Here is a 9,215-nt window from a genome sequence, read left to right on the forward strand (position 1 = left end):
AGTGGGGAGCTGAAGCCTTTACATACTTTTTAACTTATTAAGTTATCTTAATGTTATTTAATATAAAAAAAAGATTAAACAGAGTGTTAACAAGGTCAATGCAATGTCACAATTTATTAAGAAATAAATGAAATCACAGAATAACAATTTTATAAACAGTTGTTTTTTTAAATGTAAGAATCTATAGATGTAAATGTAATCAATGGTAAACAGATTTAATGATTAGTACTTTTGGTTACGTAGGTTAAGATAATTCTTGTCACACCAGCACTTTATCCTACAGTATATTGCTTTGTATTATTCTCCTTCCTAAAACTTAGATAATGATAAACATTACTTCTATCATTCTATTTCTCAGCAAGTAATTTACAAAAAAAGCTTTCTTATTAATAAACCACTTCCGGTATTGATTCAAGCCTCATCCCTAATGCAAGCTACAGTATGACTAACCCTGAAGAACCCTGAAAGATAACACCTCACACATCCAGAGAATCAGCAAGATGTTACTTTCTGGCTGGTGGGAGAGGAATGTCAGTAGGTGGTGTAGGATCATCATCAAATCTCATGTCACGGCAAAACAGGACATCTTCCTTGCCAAAGCCAAGCTTGTACTGCCACACATATATTTTTTGGTGGGGCTTCAGAGTCAGGTTCACACTCTCTGCTACCTCAGTTGCCTCTTCCCAGTTTTCGCCTTCTGTGTTGACACTTTTCCCGCCATATTCTGCTGACAACGAGAATTGGAATTTGGCAATGCTTTCAGTCAGAGTCCCTGACTGATACGTAGCGCTCATTGACACTTTCCAGTTGTGCTCTATACTTGACATCTTGGACTTGACGTAGCCCACTTTCCGGGTTATCTTTTTTTCCCAGGTTATGGGAGTTTCAGAATCATTGGCAATGGTCTTAATGAGCTCCCATTTCCCAAATGCTGGGCCATAAGTCTCACCCAGCCCTCCAGGCAGGAAGTCGACTACATCAGGATGAATTGAGAATGTCTCTGCCTTAGTATCTTCGTGAAGGTTATCGGTTTTGTGGTACTGGATTCCCCACTGATCTTTTGGCTTGACAAAGTAAGTGTAGCTCTTTGTGCCCCAGTAATACAGGCCATCCTTGCAATTGGGATGCAGGGTGTATTCTACTGCATCACTATCTTTGTTCATATTGGAAGTTCGGCGGTACACGCCTCTGCTCTTAAAGATAATATAGAAATTTCCATAAGCAGACAGATAGTGGTCACCTCCACGACAGTTTGGGTGGAGGTCATACACCACAGCATCAGTGTCAGCACTCATATTGGACACACGGCGATAAACGTTGCCCTTGATGATGTAAAATGTGTTGTCGTCATAGGCAAGGTAGTGGTCTCCACCCTGACAGGAGGGGTGCAAGCTGTAAACTTTAAGGTCGCTACCCCGATGGAAATTTGTTGACCACATGTAACAGCCAAGATCAGAGCGTACTATATAATAATTTGAATCCACACCACAGAAATCAACACCTTTGGCTTTGCTCTTTGGAATGATGCCTTCCATCTTCTTTTCTGAAAATTGAATGAACAGAAAGATTAAGTCACCTAAAACAACATCAGGATTTTCATGGTTGTGTTAGCATTTGCTACATTTTTACAGTGTTAAGTCAAGTCTAGTCACTCTTTATTGCAACAGCGTAAAGAGCACTTTATGCAGAGCTGTCTAATTATCCTAAGTATTATCATTCTATCATTAACACAGAATATCCAAACCAAGTGTTTTTTCATTTGGGTTTATAAAAGAAAATCTGCAAAAACATTAAATCATAGCCCACAGGATCATAGCCCATAGGATGATGGGCATGATAGTGATTGAACATTCACTATTCCAAGTATCAATTCATTGACACGAGGTCCTGACATTTTGCCTTTCATACTTTTACACAAGTGTGCCGCCACATGCTCCAACGATCAGCTTGAATTCTTCCTGCACCATTTCACCAACTTCCACCTGTCCCTCAAATATACGGTTAACATTTCTTCCACCACTCTTCCGTTTCTAGACATCCACTTGTCTATCAACTACCCCCGACTGTCCACTTCAGTTTATTACAAACCCACGGATTCACACAGCTACCTCCTGTACAGCTCATTTCACCCCAACCACACTAAAAACTCTCTTCCTTTTTCACAGTTCCTTAGGTTACGACGATTATGCAGCGACGACATCGACTTCGAAAACCAAGCCCTCGAAATGTACTCATTTTTTATCAACAGAGGATACCCCAGCAGTGTGATTGACAGGGCCCTTGCCCGAGCCAAAAACACCCCCCGGACCATCAACCCGATCAGGAACTCCCGCCGTAACAACCGCATTCCTTTGGTGCTTCCTTACCACCCTAACACACTTCCTATCCCCAGGACCATTAACCACAACTTTTCCATCCTACAGGATGATCCCTCCATTGGGGCCCTCTTTTCTGATCGCCCTATCATCTCATATCGCCGACCACCTAATCTGCGTAACCTCCTTGTCCACAGCTCCCTTGACCGCCCTCAGCAACCATCCACACCAGGCACTTTCCCTTGCAAAAGAGCTCGCTGTATCACCTGCAAGTACACAGCCACCACCACACTCATTCAAGGCCCCTCAGGACAATTCCGGATCACCCAGACAGCATCTTGTACCTCCAGCAACCTTATTTACTGTATCTCTTGCAGTAAATGCCCAGCCATCTACATTGGGGAAACAGGAAGGAGACTCGGAGACCGCTTCAGAGAACACGTCAGGGCTGTGAAGATTAAAGATCTCTCCAAGCCCATTGTTTCTCATTTCACCTCTGACGGCCACGACCACTCTAATCTCTCCGTCTGTGTTCTCAAAGACGGTTTTCCGAACTCATACATCAGAAAGACCACCGAAACTAAAATTATTCTGCAGCTAGGATCACACATTCTCCCTTCCCTTAACGACAGATTACTGTTCTTTTAAATTTTCTCCATTCATTGGAAGTTTCATTTCACACCTCTCTGCACCCATTCTGACTTCACACCTCTTGATTGGCCTCTCTTTCTGTCCCCTGCTCCCGCCTCTCACTCCTCCTCCCTCTCAACCTTTGTTCTCCCGCTACTTTACCTTTGCCTACTGCCCTGTCTCTCTCACACCTGAAGAAGGCTCCACGGCCGAAACGTTGTGTTCTCTTTCTTCTTTTTTTCAGCATGGAATAAACCTATTACTTGTTCCTTTGCAGCCTACGCATGCTGACGCAGCTACCCACCTGAACTATTTTTTTATATTGTTTACTGACAGAGATTGTTGAAGGCAACAGAAGAATAGCTTTCCAAGTATCAGTATACAGCACCCCAGTTGTCAGATCCAAGTTGTATGTAAGCATTTTAGGGAAACTGCCTCATCCAAGTTACACAAGAGAGTGTAAAACCTGGATAAAAACTTTTTTGAGTTCCCACTCAACACCATTGAAAAAAACAACACCATTGTTCTTGATGACCACATAATGTGTGACCTGGAGATACTTGTCAGTATATCGTACTCTTGTTAGTGTCTTGTTATTATATTTTATTGTACTTGGAGACACTCAAATAATTCCCCTCTTCCAAATAGGTCAGAAATTCTATTTGAATTTAAAGTGTAAATTTCTATTTGAATGTAAGGTGGTAATCTGTCACCTTTTTAGGTGGTATTTCAGGGTAGGTCAGCATTGCCTACTAGTGAAGATAATATTCTGTATAAAGAGAGGAACAAAAAAATAAGAATTTACAGAGTACAGATGCAAGATTACTTGATCACCTGAATCCTAAGGTATGTGATGCCCTTGAGGTTCCAGTGGAATAGTTTAATATTAGGTTGGTCCTAATGGTTTAATATAGGTAGAATATACACAGTATACTGTACCACCATAAGCTGGTATAATTATAGTATATAAAACATCATTTTCAGCTTTTATGTCAATACATTATTAAGCTGTGAGCTAGCTTCTTTAATTTCCATTCCACTTTGTCTATTCTTTTAATTATCATGTCCATTTTATTTGATAAAACATCAAAGAGTTCTCAACTCGCTGCAAGTTTAGAGTATAGCATTTCAGCAATTGTTGTTGTTACTCAGTTTGTTGATCCTAATTAAAGAATGTTATTGTGTAAGAAATATTTTTCCTTGTTGTATCATGTGAAATTTAGCTCCAATGGTAATATTTCTGTAAACCAAGTAATAATTTAAAAATATCTGTTAATAGGGAGGCCCCATATCTTTCCTTATATAATGTTTTGTTTATCATTGGGTACTATATATTTCATTACAGTTAACCTAGAAGAGAAAAAAACAATTCTTCTATGTTAAAAGTTCAGTTAATAAAGGATAATGAACCAGTATCCATGTTTTATTGACACGTAAGGTAAAGCCACACTTCTTAAATCTTAAATAGTTTAGTATTCATGGAAAAAAAATACATATCCAGTCCTTAAGAGCAAAAATATCTTGCATTTTGTGACTTTTAATAATATAAATAACAGTTTTCATATTAGAGAAAGAATGAGTGAACACTTTGGACTTTAAAACAGTGAAAATTTGGGGTATTATTTACTGGAAAAAGTGACTTTAAACTACTGTCTTAAAACATATTTTTATGAAGGTAGTTTTTTGTTCCTGTGAATTATAAGACAAGTGAACTTGTGTAAGATGAACACTTTAATACATTTAATATTTTAATTTAGTATAATAATTAAATGAGCTAATAAAACATGAATACTTAAAAGCTGATAATTATAATTGAGATTAGTGTAAGTGGAGACATTTTATTAAGGCAGCACTGTGGTGCATTGGTTAGCAGCTCTGGGGCCCTAGGTTTGAGTTTGGATCCAGGATGCTATTTGTGTTATTTATCTGATCTGATGCTGTGCTTTCCTCTCAGACTCCAGAGACATACTAGTGGGTTAATGGACTTCTGGGGAAAAACAATTGGTCTCTGGTATGTTGTGGTTGAGTGTGCCTTGTGTCCATTGCTTGCTGGATTAGTCTCTGGCATCACCTTTAGCCCCATTCTAAATAAAGTGGTTAGAAAATGCATGGATGGACAATATTATAAATCTTCTATTGACTTCATTCATTTGCATTAAAATACTAGTAGTTTATATATTTTTTTGTATGCTTAAGTTTTGTTTTCCCATAAATGTGAGTAACATATCACCTGAAAATGTATATCACTTAATTTAATTGTAAACTCAAGGGACTTTACTGATTTCATCCGGGAGTCTTACTCTTTTTTATGACATTGAGTTTATTTAAAGTTCTTTTTATAACACTGGGGCTCAGAAATGCTTACATCTGAGCAGAACATAATGTAGTGACATTTTATAAAACATTTAACATTACATATATAAAAGTGTATACATTTTCCTGCACTTTACAGCTAGTTCTGTCAAATAATCATTATTTTAAAACAAAAATAATTATTACTTGAATAAGATCCTTGAATACTAATGCAGATAGATGCTTTCAAAAGGTCAAGTGAAATGCAGATTAAACAGAATTGTATCATGCAGATACAGTTATGCAAGACAGGACAGAAATAAAAAATACAAAAAGTTACTTACAGTTATTGTGCTGCAAGATAGAGAGTGAAGTTCTGATTTTCTTCTCCTCCTATAAGTAGTTGCTGATGTAAAATGGGGCATCACTATATATACAGTAAAGGGAAATAATATCCCCACCTGCTAGAAGTGGTACCAGCCAATGAGCACTTAATGACCGGAGACAATGTTCACTGAGAGGTGTGTCAGAGCTTCCCATATCCCTCCCAGGCCATACATTGTTTCCCAGCACCAGGTTCCAGTTCCTCCTGGGCTCTTATCAATAAATGCCTTAATTTTCCCCCTGGGTCTCTATCAATAAATTGCCAGCTGACAGATACACAGTAGACGCTCCAGCAAGTCTTAATTTCCCCCCCTGGGTGTTTTTTTCCCTTACCAGCACCCTCCAGTTTCTCTTTCTCAAATAACTTTCCACAATTCTTACATTCATTTCAACTTCTCAATATTTCCTTCCTTCTTTTCATTTATTTTCATTATTTGGTAAGATGATTGGTGCTGAAGGAAAGGGTTAAGAGCTTCTTGGAGCCCCTAATTGTTGCTGGGCAGGATAGGCTGCGTAAGAAACAAGAGATGTTGTAAACCTAGTTGAGTACACCCTCTGGCAGTGATCCAGCAAAACTGGAACTAAAGTATGCCAAACCTTAACAATAACAAGATGCTCCAGGGCTGGTGGGGGTGGACATGTGGATTGTAAATAAGCTGTCTGTTTCACAAATGTTCTTGCTTAATACACAGATATGTTGATTGCTCCCTTAGGGGATGGGTGGTGGTGCCAATTATCAGGAATCTCTTCATCTTCTGTGCTTAGTCTTACAGTTTGTGTATATATGAACGGGGACACCCTGACTCATTTTTTACTGAAAAAATAATAAAATGGCCATACCACTACACCATAAGCAAACAAAAGACATACCACTACACCATAAACAATAAAATATAAGTAAAATCATAGAATATTACAGAACCAAAAAACATCAAGCAAACCATACAAAATAAGAAACTTCCATTTTACAAATTAGCACACTCTGACTCATACTTTGAATTTCACCGCTACTTTGTGGCTACACCAATCCTTTATACATACATAATAAACTCACTGTACCTTATTCACAGAGAACCTGACTAAAAGTGTTCATTTTCTATATAGTGTAAAATACTGTATATCTTACCAATGGGAAAATGCAAGGTGTAGAAAAATCAGGAGAGGAAGACAAAAAAAACCAAAACAATTCCTACATTATTATCAATATTCTGCACTTTTCAAAAATACTTCTAATGGGCTCCATACATGCTTACATTCATTATTTTTTTTCACTGTAGACTATATGATATATTTTCTTTTATCTGTCTTACAACCTTGTTAAATGATGTTTTGTAAAAATGTTCTGTACTATCCACCTGTTTTTCCAAGATTATGTTTTAGCAATGATATAAAGGCTGTGAAATTTATCTCTATGAACTGGTACTTTTGATAGTTCTAGGATGCAAATAAAAGGAATAAATGAGATTGAAGTCTTTCTCCACAGTGAATGTTCAGAAAGATTGTATGTTCTGACAGATCTACAGTAAATGCAGCAATGATCCTTTATGAACATTAAATTTTGCATATATTCCTGTGCCTTTTGCCAGGTTTTGGGGAGTATAATAAAGTCTATTCAAATTTTTATATAAAAGCAGTTTATTGTGTATGACTCTGTTGTATAACTGGCACTGTGCCAGACACCACAAAGAGATCAGCTAACCCAGCGAGACACACTACTGTTAAATACCTGTCTGAGTTTGCATTGAGCAAATTGTAAAAAGTCAGAGCCTTCACTTGTATATAATAATTGTCTGTCATAATTTGTTCCTGTAATCATCGAATTGCTGAGAAAATGTTTTTGTAAGATATTAGTACCGCATAGTTATAAAATTCTTTCCTTGGGAGAGATGTTTGATTATCACTTATGTGTTCCATCTTACTAACACCTCCCTGAAACCATACTGGCCCGTTGATTGGCTTAGACTGTATACTTAATCTTGGTAGTCTAAAAAGTGATTGATTTAAAGACAATGAGGCATCAAAGGATCAAGATATCTTGCAGATCTTAGGTATTATAAATGAAGAAATAATTGATGACTCAATAAGCAATAGAAATAAACAATGAATAATGTATACTTTTCATTATTTTCTGTTATTTATTTGACATTTCTTGGAATGCGGAGAAAATCGTTCCAGGTCCAGCCTTCATGAAAAATGATGCAGAATTGTTTATATCTGTTCAATTACTCAAATATTTATCCAATGTAGAAGTCACATTGTCCTGGATATTTGTTTCTAATGTCTGTACTGAGTAAGACACATAAAAAATCTGAAGGTTAGGGTTACATGGGTTGCCCTTCAGTTTCCTCTGGGGACAGTGTTAAATGTTGTGCTTGAAGCATTTTGCTTTTATTTTGGCTGCTTGTACAGGCCTGCATTATACTTATTTAATGGTACATCTGTTCTAGGAGTCTTTTGACATTGAGTTTCCTTTGTGCCTGAAGCATATTTTATATCTAGCTGCCTGTACAGGTCTGTACTGTAGTTATTTAAAGGTGCATCCACTCCAGGAGTGCTTGACAGGAGATTAACTATGCTTTATTTCATGCAAATTCTGTTTTTCTATCAGTGACTCATTGTATCATAATGGTAAATGTGAAATTGTATCCCAGTCCCATTCTTTATTTTATTCTGATAGTTTAAACTGTATTTCTTTTATTTTGGAGAGCAAGGAGGTTTTTGTTAAAACCCTTTGCTTTCTGTTAAAGCTAGTTAGTCTGATTCTCAGGGATTCTCTAAGTGTGACAGAGGGATGTCACTAGGCATGGGTAGCACAGGAAAATCACACAAATAATAATAATAATTGCTTACACTTATATAGCGCTTTTCTGGACACTCCACTCAAAGCGCTTTTACAGGTAATGGGGACTCCCCTCCACCACCGCCAATGTGCAGCATCCACCTGGATGATGCGACAGCAGCCATAGTGCGCCAGAACACTCACCACACATCAGCTATGGGGAGGAGAGCAGAGTAATGAAGCCAATTTATAGATGGGGATTATTAGGAGGCCATGATTGGTAAGGGCCAATGGGACATTTGGCTAGGACGCCGGGGTTACACCCCTACTCTTTTCGAGAAACGCCCTGGGATTTTTAATGACCACAGAGAGTCAGGACCTCGGTTTTACATCTCATCCGAAGGACGGCGCCTGTTTACAGTATAGTGTCCCCGTCACTATACTGGGGCATTAGGACCGACATGGACTGCAGGGTGAGCGCCCCCTGCTGATCTCACTAACACCTCTTCCAGCAGCAACCTTAGTTTTTCCCAGGAGGTCTCCCATCTGACCAGGGTCACACCTGCTTAGCTTCAGTGGGTTGCCAGTGGTGAGTTGCAGAGTGATATGGCTGCTGCAGAGTGATAAATACATACATTCCACCGGCCAGTTGCTAGCTAACTCCTGAGGGGGCACACTCAGGGCTTGGCTGGAGACTTCAGTTGTTAATTTGAGGCATAATGGCATCCAGATACATACCCATATAAGCATGCATATTGTATAGACCATTTTTTATGTTGCGATCGTGTGAATGGACAGCGCTCTCCATTTGTGTG

At 38.3% G+C, this 9,215-nt stretch overlaps 1 long non-coding RNA gene across 1 annotated transcript; it reads right to left on the minus strand.

Annotated features, from left to right (window-relative positions):
- Window positions 1-95: 95 nt before the first annotated feature.
- Window positions 96-5,853, minus strand: LOC107075374 (uncharacterized). The gene is made up of 2 exons (XR_011191413.1): window positions 5,582-5,853; window positions 96-1,543 (listed from the first exon to the last, which is right to left on the minus strand). It is a non-coding gene; the product is annotated as an uncharacterized lncRNA (long non-coding RNA).
- Between the last annotated feature and the right edge of the window lie 3,362 nt (window positions 5,854-9,215).

Source organism: Lepisosteus oculatus, chromosome 13 (genome assembly GCF_040954835.1).
Source record: "Lepisosteus oculatus isolate fLepOcu1 chromosome 13, fLepOcu1.hap2, whole genome shotgun sequence".
Classification (NCBI taxonomy): domain Eukaryota; kingdom Metazoa; phylum Chordata; class Actinopteri; order Semionotiformes; family Lepisosteidae; genus Lepisosteus; species Lepisosteus oculatus.